This window comes from Dromiciops gliroides, chromosome 2 (genome assembly GCF_019393635.1).
Source record: "Dromiciops gliroides isolate mDroGli1 chromosome 2, mDroGli1.pri, whole genome shotgun sequence".
Classification (NCBI taxonomy): domain Eukaryota; kingdom Metazoa; phylum Chordata; class Mammalia; order Microbiotheria; family Microbiotheriidae; genus Dromiciops; species Dromiciops gliroides.
This window is the reverse complement of record NC_057862.1, coordinates 272,147,554-272,168,982: the sequence shown is the minus strand read 5'-3', so window position 1 is coordinate 272,168,982 and position 21,429 is coordinate 272,147,554. Positions and strand designations below refer to the sequence as shown.

Sequence of the window (21,429 nt, the reverse complement as noted above, 5' to 3'; positions counted from 1 at the left end):
CGCAGTGGATAGAGCACTGGCCCTGGAGTCAGGAGTACCTGAGTTCAAATCCGTCCTCAGCCACTTAACACTTACTAGCTGTGTGACCCTGGGCAAGTCACTTAACCCCAATTGCCTCACTTAAAATAATAAAAAAACAAAAAAGAAGAGGAAATGCTTGAACCCCTCTGGGGATGCCCCTAAAACCTCTATGGAGAGAAAAAACGCTGACTTGCTCTGAGAAAGTGAAGACAGAGAAACTGATAGAACGTAAGTGCCTAGAGGGTAAGGATCATTTTATTTTTTTCTATTTTTATCTATAGTGCCTGGAACATAAATAGACACCGCATACATTTTTTGGATTTATTGAACCATAAATCAAATAGCAAAACACTTATAATTAGGACAGAAGAGCAAAGTAAATAACAAGGGAAAATTGAAGATAGTACAAAATTCTTAGCCCCATGCACAAAGAGTACCATTTCCCACCATTTTCCACAATGGTAAGGAAAGGAACACTCCCAGAAAAATGCATTGCATTGGTTCTAGAACAGCTTTTTTAGCTCAGGCCTTTGGCAATCATCTGTGTCTCTTTGGTTCTTTAGAAAAAAGTAAACAATATTGAACTCTTCACAAATTTGTATCATCCTTGTGCAGGAGCCACACTCATCTCTGCCTCATTCCAATTTTAATATATGTGCTGCCAAATCAAGCACTCTCTCTGCTTCTTTATTCTGTCTAACACAGGTCTTAGTATGACTCCATCTCTCAAAGCTCCTCTTGCCATTTCCATTCCATTCTCCCTCCAAAAGGAAAATTCCACTTAATTTCCACCATATGTCATTGCTGTGTCTCCACGGCTGCCATTCATTGCTTCTCTGCTAAGCTGCTACAGCCATCTGGTAGTCCTCTCATCTACTCTTATGTCTTCCTCTTCCTTAGGGGTTGAGGAAGGGTTTTGATTGAGTCCTTTATTTGTATATACCTCACAGTAATTTCTTTATATATACCTTCACCAACCTTACCTCTTGTAATAAAGAAAAACAGTTAAGCAACACTGACAAAATGATAATGCTTGACAGTGTATGCAGCTTTCTGCCCTTATAGTACCTACTTCTCTACCCAGAGGAGATAACTGTGTCTCATCATCTGTTCTCTGGGTCTAAAGTTGATCATTTACAATCTATCTGATGTCAGCTACCTGTTGCTATTCTTTCAATTTCCATTATCAGGATCATTATGAACATTGTTCTGATTTTGCTTTTGCATTCTACACCCCAGGTTTCTCTGAATTATTCATATTTATCATTCCTGATGTGACAATAACATTATGTTATATTCGTGAGCTGGGACATATTCAGCCAATCCAAAATATACCAGACATCTACTTTGTTACCTATATTTTGCCACCATAAAACTACTCATATATAACTACTTTGGCATAAATACTTAGCTTTTTGTTGTCATTCTTGTAGTGGGATAAGTGGGTCAAAGGTATATATAGTTGAGTGAGTTTTCTCCCATAGTTCCAAATTGTTTTCTAAAATGATTAGATCATTTCACAGCTAAGAAAACTATCTTAGTGTGTTTTCAAAAAATGTCCATTTCTTTACCATCTTTGGCAATTCAATGTATAAATAAAACCTCAGAGTTATTTTAATTTTCATTTTTCTTAATATTAGGGATGCAGAGCATTTAATATGGCTACTGAGAGTCTATATTTCTTTTTAAAAAATGCACAAATACTTACAACTTTTGACCATTATCTATTAGAAAATGGCTCTTTTGGGGGCGGCTAGGTGGCGCAATGGATAAAGCACCATCCCTGGATTCATGAGGACCTGAGTTCAAATTTGAACTCAGACACTTGACTGATATTTACTAGTTGTGTGACCCTGGGCAAGTCACTTAACCCCAATTGCTTCACCAAAAAAAAAGAAAGAAAAGAAAATGGCTCTTTTTCATATATATTTTGATTAATTTCCTATATATCTTAGATATTTATTAGAGGTATTTTATGCAAAGATTTTTTTCCTAATAAACACCTTTTTTATTCTACCTGAATTGATTTTGTTCATCTAAGAGCTATTTGATTTTGTGTAATCAAAATTGTCTCTCTTATACTTGATGATGGTCTATGTTCTATATTTGCAAAAAGAATTCCTTCTATTCTTCTCTACTTTATTTTATGTTATGTAGTACATAGATTTGTAGTAGTATAGCTCACCTCATCTTCAGATAAACTAATTTCCATGATTATGGAGAGTAGGAGGAAGGCCTTGATCACACTGTCAGTAGCCTAGTAGAAGAGGGTAGGCAGGATTCAGGACGATTTCTCCTTTGCTCTTCAAGATTAATATTTGCAGTAGAGTTATATTTATTTATCACACATCAAATCTTAGTAGTGCAGGGAGTAGAATGTTCTCTTAAAGAGTTCAAAATAGTGTACCAATAGCTGAGATCTTTAGGTTCATCAAAAACCAAATTACTATGCTCATATGCTTCTACATATTGTGTATCTAATCTGTTCCATTGATCAACTACTCTTTTTCTTAGCCAATACCAAATTATTCTTTTGCTGATTACCATTTTGTAATATTATTTTGAGATCTGGTACCACTAGGCCACCTTCCTTCACATTTTTATTGATTTATTGCTAATTTATTTATTGCTAATCTTGACCATTTGTTCCTCCAGATGATTTTTGTTATTATTTTTCCAGCATTATAAAGTAGTCCTTTCATAGTTTGATTGATATAACACTGAATAAGTAATTAATTTAGGTAGTATTGTCATTTTTATTATGTTGCATATGTCTACCCATAAACAATTACTATTTTCCCTACTTTTTTGTGTGGAGTGTTTTTTAATTGTTCATATAATTCCTGCATGTGACTTGATAAATGGAATCCTAAGTATTCTATACTGTCTACAATTATTTTTCATTGAATTTTTCTTTCTCCTGCTGGATTTTGTTGGTAATATATAGAAATGCTGATGATTTGAGTAGGTTTATTTTATATCCTGCAACTTTAATAAAGTTGTTAATTATTTCAACTAGTTTTTTTAGTTTACTCTCTAGGGTTCTTGCAGTATATACCATCATATCATCTGGAAAAAAGTGATACCTTGTTTTCTATCATTCCTTCAATTGATTTTTCTTGTCTTATTGCTATACTGGACATTTCTAGTACAATATTGAATGATAATGGTAAGAATGGACATACTTGCTTCACTTCTGATCTTGTTGGAAAGGCCCCATTACAAATAATACTTGTTCTTTGTTTTTATAGATACTACTTACTATTTTAAGAAAAGCTTCAATTATTTCTTAGGAATGGATGTTATATTTTGTTGTTGTTGTTTTAGTGAGGCAATTGGGGTTAAGTGACTTGCCCAGGGTCACACAGCTAGTAAGTGTTAAGTGTCTGAGGCCGGATTTGAACTCAGGTACTCCTGACTCCAGGGCCGGTGCTCTATCCACTGTGCCACCTAGCTGCCCTATGGGTGTTATATTTTGTCAAAAGCTTTTTCTTAATCTATTGAAATAATCATATGGGTTTTTTTGGTTTTGTTGTTAATATGGTCAATTTTGCTATTTCCTAGTATTTAATAATATTTGCTAGTATTCTAGCCCTGTGTTCCTGGTATAAATCCATGCTGATCATAGTATATGATTTTTGTGGCATATTGCTGTAATCTCCTACATGTATTTTATTTAAAATTTTTGTATCAATATTTATTAGGAGAATTGGTCTATTGTTTTCTTTCTCTGTTTTTTGTTATTTGTGGTTTAGGTATCAAAACCATATTTGTGTCCATAGAAGGAATTTGGCAAGACTCCCAAATTAACTGTTCTTTAAATATTTGGTAGGATTTACTTATAAATTCACCTTGTCCTGGTTTTTTGTTTTTTCTTATGTATCTCATTTATGTTTTGTTCAGTTTATTTTTCTAAGACAGGGTTAAGTACCCTAATTCCTCTTCTGTTAATCTGGGCAATTTTTATTTTATTTTTATTTAGCCTGCCACCTTTATTGGCTTTATACTTCGGTAAAATAGCCCCTAATAATTCCTTTAATTTCATCTTCATTGGTTGTGCATTCACCCTTTACAGTTTTGATACTGATGATTTGGTTATCTTCTTTTTTAAAAAATCCAATTAACCAATGGTTTATCTATTTAATTTTTTTCATAAAGTCAGCTCCTAGTTTTATTTATTAGCTTAATGGGTGGTTTTTACCTATAATTTTATTCATTTCTCTTTTGAGTTTCAGGATTTTTATTTTTGTGTTTAATTGGAGTTTTTCATTTGCCCTTTTTCTAGTTTTTTCAATTTGCATATCCAATTTTTTAATCTGCTTTCTCTCTTTTAGTAATGTAATTATTTAGACATAAATTTTCCCCTCCATAACTACTTTCACTGCATCCCACAAATTTTTATATGTTGTCTTATTGTTGTCATTATCTTTAAATAAATTATTCATTGTTTCTAGCATTTGTTCTTTGACTCATTCTTAATCAATTTTTAATCTGTTTCAAAGGCCCTTTGTTTAATATAATTTTATTGAATCGTGGATTATATAGCGTACATTTACTATTTCTGTTTTTTAAAATTTATTGGTGAGTTTTTTATGCTCTGATATATGATTTTGAAGGGTATGAAAATGCCATATAAAGCTGAAGAACAGCTATATTTCTTTCTATTCCCATTCAATATTCTCCAGAGATCTAGCAAATCTAACTTTTCTAAAATTCTATGCATCTCCTTCTTTCTTGTTTATTTTATGGTTAGATTTATCTAATTCTGAAAGGGGTACATTGAGGTTTCCACTAATATAGTTTTACTGTCTATTTCCTCCTGTTACTCATTTAACTTTTCCTTCAAGAATTTGGATGTTATGCAATTTGGTGCATATATTTAGAATTGATACTAATTCACTATGGTGCCGTGTAATTTAAGATTCTAAATGTGGATTCTAATCTGTTCCCCCTGTTTTGGGGGAAACTGACTAAAATCACTGATAAAACAGGTTTAGGTTTTTAAGGGTTTATTGAAAGATAGAAAGAGAAAGATTGAGAACAGAATTCCAACAACCTGGCATTCCTATCTTTCCTCAAATTTCCTGTGAAGTCCTCTGCCGCCACTACCACCATCAAGTCAGGAACCAAAAAGAGACAGAGCTCTCCATGCAGGCCCTCTTTCCTCCTTCCTGTCTCCTCCCAGAAAATAGGAGGCTCCTCAAGTTGATTGGCTGGTAGCCTTGATAGACAGCACCCATGAGCACACGTCATTTCCTGACGCCAAGAAAAAGCCACATGGCCTTGCCCTCTGAGGCATTTTTCTCATGGCGTAGCTTTCCCACAGCAAGTCTCCAGTAGGTGGCATCATTCCAATCATTACAGTGCCTTTAAGCAAAATGTAGTTTCCTTGCTTATCTCTTTTAATTAGGTCTATTTTTACTTTTGCTTTGTCTGACATCATGATTGCTTCAGATAAAGTATAATAGATTCTTCTCTAGCCCCTTATTTTATCTTTGTGTGTTTGTTTTTCTGTTTCAAGTGTGTCTCTTGTAGACAACATACTGGATTCTGGTTTTAATTCATTTTGCTATTCTCTTGTTTTATGGGTGAGTTCTTTCTATTCACATTCACAGTTATAAATGTTATATAACTGTATATAGCTATACAGTTATAGCTAACTGTATATTTCCTTCTATCTTATTCTTTTCTATTTATGCTTTTTTTTTCACCCTGTCCCCTCCTCAAAAGTCAGTTTTGCTTCTGACCACTGCTTCCCTTAATCTACCCTCCCTCTTATCTATTTCCCTTTCTCTTAGCTCCTTTCCTTCCTACTTCCCTATTGGGTTAAAATGAATTTCTATCTCCAACTCTGTGTGTATATTTAGATGAGAGGTTAAAGTATTGTCTACTCACCACCCTCATTATCCCCTCCATTGTAAAAACTCTTCCTTGCACACCTCTTTTATGTGAGAATATTTTCCCCAATGTTCCACTCTTCTTCATTCTACTAGTGCATACCTCTTCCTCATTTTTCCATTCTACTTTTGAGATCATTCCAAAATAATATTCACATCCATTCCCTCTGTCAAATAGACTCCTTCTAGATGCCCTAATAATGATAAAGTTCTTAGGAGTTACATCATCTTCCCATAGAGGAATGTAAACAATTTAATCTTATTAAGTCCCTTATGATTTCTCTTCTTCTTTTTTTTTTTTTTTTGCTTCTCTGGAGAATTGTTTTTGAATGTCACATTTTCTACTCAGCCTTGGCCTTTTCATCAGGAATGTTTAAAAGTCATCTATTTCATTTTTTTCTCCAAAGGATTTTATTCAGTTTTACTAGGTAAATTATTCTTTGTTGTAATTCTAGCTTCTTTGCCTTTTGGAATATCATATTCCAAGCCCTTCACTCCTTCATAGTGGTAGCTGCTAAATCTTCTCTAGCTATGACTGTGGCTTCATGATATTTGAATTGTTTCTTTCTGGTGCCTTACAATATTTTCTTCTTAAACCAAATTGCCAGTATCAAAAATGAAAAGGGTGATGTTACCACCAATGAAGTGGAAATTAAATCAATAATTAGGAATTATTTTGCCCAACTGTATGCCAATAAATTTGACAATCTAAATGAAATGGATGAATATTTACAAAAATACAAACTGCCCAGGTTAACTGAAGAGGAAATAAAATCCTTAAATAAACCCATATTAGAAAAAGAAATTGAACAAACCATTAATGAACTCCCTAAGAAAAAATCCCCAGGGCCAGATGGGTTTACAGGTGAATTTTACCAAACATTTAGAGAACAATTAATTCCAATATTATATAAATTATTTGGAAAAATAGGTGAAGAAGGAGTTCTACCAAATTCATTTTATGACACAAATATGGTGGTGATACCAAAACCAGGCAAAGCAAAAACAGAGAAAGAAAATTATAGACCAATTTCCCTAATGAATATTGATGCTAAAATCTTAAATAAGATATTAGCAAGGAGATTACAGCAAATGATCACCAGGATAATACACTATGACCAGGTGGGATTTATACCAGGAATGCAGGGCTGGTTCAACATTAGGAAAACTATTAACATAATCAACCACATCAATAAGAAAACCAACCAAAATCATATGATTATCTCAATAGATGCAGAGAAAGTTGACAAAATACAGCACCCAAAATACAGCACCCATTCCTAATAAAAACACTAGAGAGTTTAGGAATAGGTGGAGCTTTCCTTAAAATAATAAATAGTATCTACAATATTTTCTTCTTGACCTGGGAGCTCTGGAATTTGGTTATAATATTCCTTGGAGTTTTCATTTGGGGATCTCTTTTAGAAGGTGATCAGTGGATTTTATTTCTACTTTGTCCTTTGGTTCTAAGATAGCTAAACATTTTTCCTTTATAATTTATTAAAATATGATGTCTAGGCTTTTTATGACAGCTTTCTGGTAGTTCAATAATTCTTATCCTTAATTAATTCATTAGGGGCAGCTAGGTGGTGCAGTGGATAGAGCACCGGCCCTGGAGTCAGGAGTACCTGGGTTCAAATCTGGCCTCAGACACTTAACACTTACTAGCTGTGTGACCCTGGGCAAGTCACTTGACCCCAATTGCCTCACTAAAAAGAAAAATTAATTCATTAAAGATTCATTTAATGTATCAGTTGTTTTTCTATGAGATCATTCATGTTTTCTTCTATTTTTTTCAGTCTTTAGACTTTTAAAGTTATTTTCTTCAGTAGTTTATGCCTCTTTTGCTAAGCTCTTAATTCTCTTTTCATAAGTATTGCTCTCATTTCTTTTCCCAATGTCCATCTACCATTCATATTTTATTTTTAAAATCTTTCAAAATGTTTTTTGTTCTTTTTTATCTGTCTTTAACTTTTCTAGGCATTCTTGTTGGGCTTATTCAATCTGCATTTTTTTTTCTTTGAGGTTTTGCTTATAGATGTTTTCAATTCATTGTCTTTTGAGTTCATGTCTTGAACTTCCTGTCACCTTAGTAGCTTTTGATGGTCAAATTCTCTTTTTTTGTTATTATTGTTTGCTCATTTTTCTAACCTATCTCTTGACTTTGGACTTTGTGTTACAGTTAGTCTCTGAACTTCAGGCTTTAATATCCTGCTGTTTTCACAGCTAGGTCTGGGGGCCTGTAAATTTTCAATGCTTCCACAATAACATCATTTAGGCTGTGGTTTGATCACTGCCCTCTTTGTCTATGCTCTGGTCTTATCTAGCAGGAGTAGGGCTCCTGCTCCTTCAAAACTACAACTACGCCCCCTTCATCCTGAAACTGCAACCTAGAACTGGGTAATGGGCAATGGGGCTAGCACAGAGGTCCACCTAGAATCTCTAATCAGTAGTATAGTCTCTTTACCAATCATTGTGTTGTCACTGCCTTCAAAGTCCACAGCTCATGAGGCTTCTGCCACACTCCAGGTTAGCTGCCACTTCAATATCCACAGACCTGTCTTTCTCTCCTCCTAGCTGCCCTGAACTCAAAAAAAATTACTCACTGTGACTTTTCATTGGTGATTCCAACTCAGAATTTGGTTTATTGTGTTTTTTTTTTTTAAGTTCAGAAGGGCAGCTTTGGAGAGCTCAGTAAAGTTACTCACTTCACTCCATTATCTTGGCTCTGTCCCCATATGAGATTCAAAATAAGTCACTTTTCTTAGTTGCTATAAGGGAAAAGGTAATAATTTTCTCTCAATAGTTTCCTCAATAGCTTCCTCAATCATTATCTCCCTCCTACCAAATATTCATTATGCAAAAAGAAGATAAAAAACAAAACAAAAGAAAAATCAGATATCTGAAGGGACATGTGAGGAGCTAACCTCCTTCACATTATACATTGCTACTTCTATTAGACTTCAAAAGTTTACACTTTTCTTCTCCCTCACCTCTCTGGAACTCTCCTCCTCACAAGTCTTTCCACACTTAAGCAACTACTGGATCACAGAGGTCCCTCTTCCATTCAGGAGTTATGCCTCTCCATTAATCCATAAGCATGGCTTTTTTTTCTTAAGATGGCGCTGAAAGCAAAGAAGGAAGTGGCTGTTTGCCCCAAGACGGAAGCCAAGGCCAAGGCCTTGAAGGGTGTGCACAGCCACAAAAAGAAGAAGATCTGAACATCCCCCACCTTCCAGTGACCCAAGACTCTAAGACTTCGAAGGCAGCCCAAATACCCTCGGAAAAGTGCCCGAGGAGAAACAAGCTTGACCACTATGCCATCATTAAGTTTCCCTTGACCACTGAGTCTGCTATGAAGAAAATAGAGGACAACACCACCCTTGTCTTCATTGTGGATGTCAAAGCCAACAAGCATCAGATTAAGCAAGCTGTAAAGAAGCTTTATGGCATTGACGTGGCCAAGGTCAACGCACTGATCAGGCCTGATGGAGAGAAAAAGGCTTATGTCTGACTGGCTCCAGACTACGATGCTTTGGATGTTGCCAGCAAAAATGGAATCATCTAAACAGTGTTCAGGGCAGCTAGGTGGTGCAGGTCCTCCTGAATTCAGGAGGACATCAGTTCAAATGTTATGTCACACACTTGACACTTATAGCCATGTGACCATTAGCAACTCACTAAACCTGCATTGTTCTGCATATAATACATTGTCCTCCTCTATAATAAAGAAAATTTCCAGTATGAAAAAAAAATACATAAGCATGACAGAATGTCCTTGTTTAACTAATCATTCTTAAATCTTTCTCCACACAGTCCTTGTGTTCTAGGTTAGTAGGTTTTTTTTTTCATCAAAGATATTTCACATGTTCTCCCAATTTCATTGCCTTTTGATCTTACTCTAATATTTCTTGTTACGTCACTGAATTTGTGCTGTTTTCTACATTCTTTTTCATGGTGTGAATTCACTGCTTTGCTCTGGTTTCTAAATTGTCTATCCCATTCATCAGCCCTTCCTTCTTTGGTTCCTTTACTTGTTTTTACAGCTACTTCATGGACATTCCATATTCTTTTCTGGGGTCCTAGTTGTAGTATATTATAGAATTATTCTCTTCAGGAATTTTATCCTGGGATCCAGCTCTAAATCTATTATATTATGATCCTATGATGATCTTAATTGTATTCATTTTAACAGAAGTTTTCCTTAACTTGGTCCTTTCTTCAGTTTTTGTGTTGTTACCCTATCCCCAAGTCCTGAGCTTCTCCCTGTGAAGGAAGAGAGAACTCTTATTTCATCTCTCTTAAAAGTGAAGCCCATTAGGAGTCACTGGTGAAGGCCCTTACTGATTGACTCAGCTGCAGTTAATTTCAAATTTTGACCCAGTAGCCACTGTAGCACTATTCTAAGAAGCCCTCATCAGGAAACCATGGAGGGAGGAAGCAAAGTGTGGAACTGACACTTAAATTTTTTTTTTATCTTTCAGGAATTATTTTGTAGAGATTTATTTTCTTTTTCTTCTTTTGATCATTGTTACTTCCATTTCTTATAGTTCTTGAGGGAAAAGTGGAAAGGACTGAGTTTAACCAGAACATTTCATGTAAGACCTTGCTGAAATTTTTTTGTTTTGTTTTGTTAGACTACCCTGGGCTAATATTTGTTGGTTACTAGGCAAAACATTACCACCTCTTGTTTTAAAGGCCTATATCACACCTGTATAATAGCTGGTATTTTTATAACCTTGAAGCTTGTAACATTTTACATATATTATTGTATTTTGCACACATAACAACTCTGTGAGGTAGGTGTTGATTATCTCCATTTTATAGATGAGGAAACCGAGGCTAAGGGAAATTAAATGACTTGCCCATGGTCAGTCAATCAATAGAACTTTATGATCTATCTACTAATTTTCAAACCTTAAAGCAGAGTATAAGTGCTCACTATCAGTACTGCTATTGTTGTTGTCACTGCTACTGCTACTACATGTCAGACACTAGGGATCCAAAGACCAAAGTGAAACAAACCCTAACTTTACTCCGTGAATTTACATGCTATCTGGGAGATTGTATGTACATAACTAAGTATATGCACAGGATGCATAGGTAGGTATCTCATTTGTAAATTAGCCCTCAACTGTTACTTGACCCATTTCCACATTTAATCTTATCATCCCCCAAATTTTAGGCCCTTCTAAGGATGTATTTATATATTTCTTCATCAATTAAGAAAATTTTATTATATATCTTATTTAATCAATTAAGGCCAGAACTGCCACAAGTTCATCAAATATTATCTTTTTAGCAAACTGGAGAAACCTCCTTTTCCCATAGTAGTTACTCAAATCTCTCTGTATATTAAATCTTTGTGATATTTAGAGTGCTACCAACCTGTTGAGAAAGATATTGCAGGGAAGCTCTGCCATGAGGAGAAAGCATATGATAAAGAAACCATGTGAGGGGTGGCTAGGTGGTACAGTGGATAAAGCACTGGCCCTGGATTCAGGAGGAACTGAGTTCAAATCCAGCCTCAGACACTTGACACTTACCAGTTGTGTGACCCTGGGCAAGTCACTTAACCTTCATTGCACTGCAACCCCCCCCCCACCACCCCCAAAAGCAAAAACAAACAAAAAAGAAACCATGTGACTTTAGTGTCCGGAAGTTGCCACGCATCTGGAACTTACATCTATAGAACCGCCTGTTACTTGTGTCGATCAGAGTTACCAGCCAATTAGCTTGGACTTTGGGAAGAAGCCCCTGAGGAGGAGTCTCTTTTGGGTTGGAGACTTCAGCTTGGGAGCAGGGGAAGGAGATTAGGGAGAGAGAAGGCAGATCTAATTTTTTATGCACATGTTTCTCTTTACTAACCCCTAATATATTTTAATAAATACTTAAAAGTCTAAACTCATATTAAAGCTTCTAATTTAAGGTAACCACTCATTAGATTTTTAGTAGATTTTAGACATCATAGCTAGAATTTTAGCCCCTTACACATCTTTTAATCTCTTGTGATTGGTTACTGAATATAAAACTTATTAATAATGAAATAAACAAAAAAACAAATATATAAGTAGAATTCATAAGAATATACACATTATTCTCTGCTTGACACAATTTCCTCACAAAACTATTTGGTGAGCCTACTTCCAAAAGCATGTATAACAGAGGACTCTGTTCTCTATGTAAGAGAATATGTAAGCATTCTTTGACTATTTCCTGCACATTTATTGTGTGGCAGAGAGTCCCCATTTGCTTGGCTGCTGAGCCAGAACTCTGTGTGCAATCAAAAGGCCCTCTCTCATCCAGAGTTCCAAAGAAGCCAATTTACACATGGCCTCATAGATGAGTCTGTGTAAGGACTAGAACCATTTCCTGTTTGGTATCCATTTTCTTTTGCTACAAAACCTTGAAGAAAGGTTTGCTACAAAACCTTGAAGAAGGGTCGCAAAATATAAGAAACCCACACAGAAGTTGGCAGTAGAGCTTGATGAAACAACATCACAACATGAAGAATGACCTGTTTGACCCAGTGTATTGACCCAGTAGGTTGATGGCAGCCAACACTCCATGACCTGAAGCAAGAAAGGGACTTGTTCAGGAGCTACTGCATTTAGAGAAAAAAAATTTGTTCTGGCAAATGCTCTGTAACAACCACTTTTAAGTTTGAGCCCACTCTCCAATGGGAACAAGATAGCAAAGAAAGTCTTAGGGGAAATGTTTTCTGTTGGAGGAAATGCACTCCTGCTCTTGCTCTATCTTCTCAGTAAATATCCTGTTGTAAAAGTTAATCAATACCAATTTTAAAAAATTACATTGAGGCACTGATTATTGGGTTAAACGGTGATATAGGCAAAATACTGACTGTAACTAGTGTTTGATATTGAAGAGAACATGCAGGAATGGGGTCTCAAACTGATAGCATTAGAGAACATTCCAATTCCTAGAATCCTGAGAGGGTGCAGTAGCTCCTGAACAATATCCTTCTCCCCTCTCCCCTACCTCTATGTAAGTTAGGCTAGTTTTGCCTGAAAGAACATTCCTTAAGAGTTGTTTGGCTCAAAGGACTTAATTATGCTTAGACTGTTAATGTCACTTTTTTACTGATGCTTGGCTGGTGCATTATGATGATGCTTAGCTGAATCAACTCAGAGTGTCCTTGATGCCTATCCTTTGTTGGATAACCTTCTTCTGCTGTGGCTTAATAAACATTGTTTTTCTTAATTGTTGAATGGCCTCATTTTATTCCAATATTGAACCCAAACTACCAGAGGACTGGCCTGAACCACTTCTAACTAGGTCCATAATTACAAGTGACTTCTCTTTATTTCTGGAAACCAAGATCCACCACTCAGTTCACTCAACATACTAAGCCAAGTCTCTTCTCAATGTTTCTCTTCCTCTTTCCCAAATAGAGGTTATGATAGATTCATAAAGATATACAATATCTTGAACTTCTTTCTCTCTACTCTCCGTACATCTAGACATGACTGACATGATAGGTAAATAATCAAATTATCTCAAATCCTCAATCTTTTTTTTCTTTTCTTTTTTTATTTTTAATGTATAAGGTATTTTATTTTTTCCGTTACATGTAAAGATAGTTCTCAACTTTTGTTTATACAAGCTTTACAATTTCAGATTTTTCTCCCTCCCTCCCCTCCATCCCCCCTCCCCTAGACAGCAGGTAATCTGATATAGGTTATGTCTATATATCTCTATACATAGAGATATATAGATATAGATACACACATATATATACACATAATAACATTAATCCTATTTCTGCATTAATCCTGTTACAAGAGAAAAAATCAGAGCAGTGATGCAAAACCTCAAAATAGAAAAAAAAAACAACAGCACCCAAAACAAAAGAAATAATATGGTTCAATCAGCATCTATACTCCACGGTTCTTTCTTTCTTTTTTTTTCTTGGATTTGGAGATCCTCTTCTATCATGAGTTCCCTGGAACTCTTCTGTACCATTGCATTGGTGAGAAGAATACAGTCCATCACAGTAGGTCAACACTCAATGTTGATGATACTGTGTACAATGTTCTTCTGGTTCTGCTCATCTCACTCATCATCAGCTCACGTAAGACCCTCCAGGTTTCTCTGAACTCTTCCTGCTCATTTCTTACAGCACGATAGTATTCCATTGTATTCATATACCACAACTTGTCCAGCCATTCCCCAATTGATGGGCACCCCCTCAACTTCCAATTCCTTGCTACCACAAAAAGAGCAGCTATAAATATTTTTGTACATTTGGGTCCCTTTCCCCCTTCCATGATTTCTTTGGGCAAAAGACCTAAAAGTGGAATTGCTGGGTCAAAGGGTATGCACAGCTTTATTGCCCTTTGGGCATAATTCCAAATTGCTCTCCAGAATGGTTGGATCAGTTCACAGCTCCACCAACAATGCATTAGTGTTCCAATTTTCCCACAGCCTCTCCAACATTTATTATCTTCCTTTTTTGTCATTTTAGCCAATCTGATAGGTGTCAGGTGTTACCTCAGAGTTGTTTTAATTGGCATCTCTCTAATCATTAGAGATCAAATCCTCAATCTTAATAGATTCTCCCCAGACTTACTTCTCATAAAATTGTCTTTATAATGTTTCTTCAGAAAATAATAGTCGATAGTTTGGACAAGAAAGAATTTTCTTTACAAGTTTTCCATAGATCCTTAGAGAGCAAGTTGAACTCATAAATATTCTCCCTAATTCCATAGGGGAAAATATCTCAAAAAAGTTAAAATTGTCATTTTTATCATTTGCTCTTAAAGAGATAGTAAGAGTGCCTATAGCCTCTGGGTTTTTTTTTAAAGGCTTTTGGAACAGATGTTACACATACAAGATAAGTACAAGGCAAATTTTATTTTAGGGGTGGAAGACTATACAAGAAAAGCTTAATGTAGAAGGTAGCACTTGAGAAATATTTTGAAGGAAACAAGGAGTTCTAAAATGAGAAGGATTACACAAGTATTCTAACTCCAAGTCCAATATTAACTATAATGTCATTTCTGGATGTCATCTGGATGATATATAAAATTGTTGCTCAGGAAGCTGTCAAGACTTTCCTCCTCTCCAAAAAGAATATTCCAAGTCATAACTTGGGTCACCCTAAGAAAATTCCTTTTACTCTTTCCTTGTTCCAGAGCTTATGTGCTCCTGCCCCTCCCACAATCCAATCCAAAAATGTTCAAACACATGTCCTGATTTTTACTTGCCCTTTCTGTGATGTCTAGGCATTTAATTTCCAGGCCAGGCAAATTGTCTTGAAGTTTTGATATCTTAAAGAGGCATTTAGTAACGCTGGATGGGGTGTGAGGAGGAGTTGGACAACCCTTGCCATGCTCAGGCTATCTCTCCAAAAAGTCTCTGGCCCCTTTTCATAAAGAAATAAGGTTTCTGGATTCATTTATAAGACATATAGAAAGGAATGAGGAGTAAAGGATAAAGGAAGCAAAATATCTCCCCCACCGAGAAGAGGAAAGTAAGGAGCCTGAACTAAATCAGCCATAAGGCCTAGAATGAAAAGTTATTTTGCCTGGAGTTAGTAACTAGTATTTAGCATTCCAATCACACTTTGCAATTGAAAAGGGTTTTACTTAGGTATTTTTTGAACTATGGGTAATGCACTGAAGACTTTAGTTATTCTGAGGTTAGAACAATTTCTTTTCTAAAGATAATTATGTATGAAAGTTGCCTGGACTTTGTAGCCCAAACATTGGGCTTAGAGTACCAATGCCCTGTTTACTCTTAGCCAAACTAAAGGTTATCCCTAAGCATACTGTAAAATCTGAGCTTGCATTAAGTGATGATAGCTGCCTGCATATATGGGCTCCTTAGATATGACCCCACTAATATAAAACCCTACACATGCAAGAAAAAAATTAATAAGCACCAAAAATCCCTTCTCCTCTCCAGGGAAATAAAAATAATTTTATTCTAGCTTCTTAAATTTTGATTACTATTTAAAGCAGAATTTTCAAAATTAGCACATCATTTTAGAGCTTTAATGATGCAAGTCTTTTAAAAAATTTACAGGATATTTTAAAAATAAGCTACTCAGTTGCATTGTCTTCTGTCAGCATGCTTACTTAGTACAGGAATTTTAATAAGTTGATGCAATGTCATCTTCAGCACATGCATCTAGCAAAAAGCTTTGCATGATTTAGTCACTCAGTACACTTTATTTTTCTAAATTAGGTTTGAAAATCAGCTAAACTTTCTTGTACGCTTGTGGTAAATTTTAAGGTTTTTTTTTAATACGTTGAAATGGAAAGGAAATAAAGAGTTAAAAAGCAGTATCCTATTTGTGTTAAGTCCAGCTAGACTTGGACTCCCAGAAAGAAAGATTCTGAGGAAATTTACTATTTCCATTTCAAAAGGTAGCAGCTCAAATTTTTCTTTGCTTTTAATGTTCTTTTAAAAAAATATTATTATTATTATTGAGTGGCAGCTCATAGTTCTCCCAGATAGAGCTAGGGGACATAAGGGCTCATTTTTGCCTTTACCTTTCTGAAGAAAGGGAGGAGAGGATGAATTATAGATTATTGAGCTAAAGGGGACTTTGGAAATCATCTGGTGATCCCTTTCATTTTACAGAAAAGGGGAATGAGCGACCATGTCTAATTGGAGAAAACGGTAACTCCAGTCAGGATTCAAACACGGATCTTCTTACTTCACAGACAATCTGATGTTTTGCTATACCACAAAGCCTTTCACCAAGGTGAAAAAGAGCTCCTGAGTAAGCTCCAATTTACTTTAAATCTCGCCTGTAAATCTTTACTCAGTGTTCCTTTGGTCTCTAAATCCTCACAGTCCAATTTCTCCTTCACCATTTTCTTCAGGTAGTCCTTAAACTGGGCACATTGACTGGGCTCTAGGATACGAGATGATAGGAAATTATCTATTTTTATCTTGCACTTAACCATTTTTGTTTTGTTTTGTTTTAAAGGGACCAGCACTTCCTCAGCCTCAGTGTAAGACACACATTTTCATTCATTGCCTTCTGTTTCCTATGTTCCTTCCCCTACAGCTTTCGAGCAGACACGATAGGATAGGGAACCCAGGGAGCTTCTCGCCAAAGCTGTTTTGGAGCAGCGCTAAGCATTGTCCTCCTAGGTAAGCCAACTGTCAGAGAGGCTTTTTAAAAAGCGGGAACGCAGTGGATTCCATTTCTACCGTGCATCCTTCGGAGGAGAGCTCCAGAAGGCACAACCAAGGACCCTCAACCACTAGGGGCCAGCGCAGAGCAATTCGAGCTCGGTGTGGGAGGGTTGTGGGATGCAGCTTAGAGGACTGGTGATCCAGCATGCAGAGTTTAGATCAGGGGATTCTGAACCCTAGGGTCCGTGAATTCGGCTTAAAACAAACAAACAAACAAACCCCACAAACTTTGAAAGCTATTTCAATCCCTTTATAATCTTATATATTTTGTTAATTTAAAAATCTTATTTTGAGAAGGGGGACAGTAGGCTTCAACATACTGCCAGAAGGGTTTATGGCACACAAAAAGGTTAAGCGATCTTTATCTTACCTTCTAGGATCTCGTTGGACGCTAAAGAAAGGCTATTGCTAAAGTTACATCGAATTGACAAATACTGAGAAGTGGGAGAGAGAGTTCTGGGTGGGAAGAGAACATCCTTCCTTTGCTCTCTCTTCAGCTTTTGTAGGTCAAAAATAGCCGTAATTTGCTGAATATGTGGGTGCATGGGATCCCTTTCAATGGTATCCTTTTTTCCTCATCAAGAAAACAAAAAGTGTTTAAAACTCGAGTACTTTATAATTGGATTACAAGATCAGCTTACCCTAAAACAGTGTGGTTTAGTGGAAAGGGCTGTAGACACATTGTCAAATCTGGGTTCCCATGTTTGCTCCTGCTGTCACTATGAGCAAAGTCATTTAAACTCCCTCGGCCTCTAGTTTCGTCATGCGGAAAATGAAGATAATAATGCTTACACTACTATCACCTCACAAAGTCGTGAGGAAAGCACTTTAAAGACCTTACAGCAACATATAAACGTTTATTTATTTACAATGGCTGCGGCAAGATTTTCTTTGAAAAAATAATACATTTTGCTTACATCTAAGTCAAAGTAGATGGAGGCACCCAAACATTCCATGCTTTCATTACCTCCGACACAAATAGAGCTTAGTCAGAAAAAGAGATCAAAGAATTCGATTAAAGAAGACGTCATGACTTGCACAACTCAAGGGTAAAACGATGGATAGTGAGTAAATGCCCTTAATAAAAACAATGCAACAGACCTGGGAAATCGGTGCTTTTGTCAGCGGGCCACAGTGGAAAGAGCCGACTTCAGAAACCAGTATCACCTGCTTCTGACACATGGTGGGCTGTGTGAATAAGGAAGCCACTTAAGCTCTCAGTACTCTAGGCAACTCTCTGAGACTTTAAGTTGCATTGGTAGAAGGAAAGTTTCAACAGAAAATTTACTATTGTAGTGAAATCACAAAGGTCCAATCCCTAATTCCTTAATATTAAATTAATTTTAAAAAATTAGATGCTCTATCACATGTAAAAATATTCAAGGAATTCTCAGCTATATTCAGCAAAGAGTTTAAAAATCTGCAAGGAAATTAAGAGTACAGGTTTCAGTTTTTCCTAGACAAAGTACTAGCATTTGGGGCTTACTTCCTTTTCCCATATGGAGAAAGTACAGGAGGAAGAAAGAAGATATTTGAAAAGATGTCATGAATGTCTCAGTACAGATTTTGTCGGTTTAGAAAGCTTGCTGGAGATGGTGGTGGAAAGCATATCTTGATTTGAATACCAACTCCAATTACTGCCTGTGTAGCAATGGGCATCATTTAAGTTCTTTGAACTTCAATTTTCTCATCTATAAAGTGGAGATTATATCTACATCACTAGAATATTGTGGAAGCTCAAGTGAAAACTTATGTAAAGTGTTTTGCAAACCTTAAATCTCCATATAAATACCAGCATTATAGTGTCTTTAAGAAGAGTAATTTAGAGGAAGAAAACTAAGGATTTGATTAAGAAATCCATTCAGATGACTTATTCTACTGATTTTTTTTAAGAAAGGCATCTTACTGAAGATATGCATTACTACTTCAGTGTCTGTCTTCTTTCCCTGTTAGATCGAGCTTGTTTTAACACCACACCTTGTGCTCATAGACCAATGAAGTTCATTCTTGTAATTAAAAACTGATTTTGTGATGGTTCTTCCTACCTCACTTTCCCTGTCTGGTGAATCTCTCCCTCTTTCTTATCACCTTGATACTTTGGATTACTTGTAAGACTTTTGCCAGTGTTAATCTATAAGTCCAGAAAGGCCTTTTGTAAAAAACTTTTTAAAAATATTCATCTAAATTCATGATACCTCTGTGACCAAGAGTATGCCTTCCCTCTCTACTCCCCTTTGGCTTTGACACAAAAGTCTGGAATGTCTTGGGAACATAAAATGTCTTTCCAGCCTTGCAGTGATCTGCTTAAGTGTATTCTGGATCTGGCATTTGAACCTAAAAGTTGGGAGCTACAATGATGATGAATTTAGGTCCAAATCTCCTGTTGCATAATTAGAGGTAGAAATTCTGAGGTAGTAACTCTGCTCCAGCCTAGAAAGCAGGAACTGTGTGGGAGACACAAGGTCTTCATTGATGTGCTGTGACTCTGCTTGAGTCACTCAAGCTCTTGGTACTCTAGGCAACTCTCTAAGACTCTTAAGTTTCAGAGAAAGTGATGACCTACATTAGTAGAGGGAGTTTACCCTGTCAGGGAAGTCTCCTAAATAAATTAAATCACAGCTCTAGTCCCTATCCTATCCCTATCCCTAACTGACATTATGCCTTGGTTTTTACAGCTTTTCTGTGATACTTTTTCCACAGCTGGTTTTCAGTCTGATACTTATAGTGCAACCAACAGCTAGAAAAAGGAAATGAGCCCTATTTGACAGAGATTTGCTTTTGTCTTCTAGTGAATCTCCTAATACTATTTTCATGGCAAATAAACCTTCATGAAGAAAGGTTGACACTTTGGGTCTCTGATTAATACCTTGCAACAACACAGCAGGTTCTGACAGGGATTTGGTGGTGCCCTGAAATGATTAAATTACACAGAGACAGGCTGTAAAATAAAAGTATTTACATCCTAAAAGTCAGAGTAATATTTAATTGAAATGATCTCATTTAAAGAGCACTGTTAGTTACCCTCATAGAGCTCAGCTGCTCAGCAAACTGTCAGTGTCAGTAACCAGGGCATCATATCTGTGACCCTTAGCAAATATACACACACTGGCTCCCCTAAGCTCCATGTGTGTGAACTCTGCATGGCTGTTTGCAAGATGTCTGTGCTTGCCAATCTTATGCCAACAGAAATAATTTTGTAGTTACAAGTCTTTTCCTTCTAAATTTGTAAGCTCTGCTTTATTTGTTTGCCAATTTAAACACGTAATTTAAACACAGGGATTTCCTTTACTACTAAAGTTTAGCACTTTGGTTGATGGAAAGTTGATGGGGTTATTTAACTTTTAATCAATATCTATTGAAAAGCCAAAGGGTCATCTTTTTAGTTGTGGAATAAAGTGAACAAATGGGCAATGTGAAGAATGTGATTACCCCTAGAGGTCAAGGAAAAGGAAAATAATTTTCTCACAATTTCTTTTGGGACTTTATGTCATAACAACAGTAGTTGTGTCTGATATGATAAAATTATATAACTATCACTTGCTGGGTGTAAACTTTATACAAGTAAACTCATCAAGGCAATAAATGTTAAAAAAGAAAATCATAGAGATATAAATAGAATGTTGTGTGTTTCTGTGTGTGTGTGCTGTTTTATGTATACACCTATCCTGGTCTTCTCTCTTGTTTTCTTTTCCTAACTCCTCTCCCAAATTAGATTATATGAAATTGATACTTATAAACACATTCTGCTGTTGGAGAATGCCTCCAGTTCCCTGGTTTATGTCCAGACAGTAAGAAGTGAATAGTTTACAATCAGAATTGAGTTAGCAACTCTCCTCTGACAACTAGCTGTGTGTACCTAAGCAAGTCCCTAAGGCAACTTTCTAATTCTTAGATGGGTTGAGATCTGCTGGTACAGGTAGTTCTTCATGCTGATGGAACCACAGATGTTCCTAGTATATCCAGGCAGCCAACATACTGGAATTAGTGGGAGCCATAATTATTTCATCATCATTCTTGAAAGTCACTGTGTGGCCAAATAGACTACTTAATATCATTATTTCAGATGTAAATTAAGTTGCAATCTAAGACACTGCACCAATGTTTTGGTATATATGCCCTATTAGATGTATAACAAACAACAAAAGTTTGAACACTTGTACTTTTATTTTAAAAACCTTCCTTTTTCTGAGTTGCTTTCAAAATGACTGCAAAAACCTTAGTTAAAAAAATAGCAATGATTAAGTACATTTTTATTAAAAAAAAAAAGAATGCCTCCACTCTTTAGTGATCTATTGAGTTAATGGTTCTTAAATGGGAAAAAATTAACTTAAGGATAGAG

At 36.0% G+C, this 21,429-nt stretch overlaps 1 non-coding gene across 1 annotated transcript; it reads right to left on the bottom strand.

Moving 5' to 3' along the window:
* Positions 1 to 593: 593 nt before the first annotated feature.
* On the bottom strand, positions 594 to 695 carry LOC122744996. Its single transcript, XR_006355312.1, has one exon. It is a non-coding gene; the product is annotated as a U6 spliceosomal RNA (small nuclear RNA).
* Positions 696 to 21,429: the final 20,734 nt, after the last annotated feature.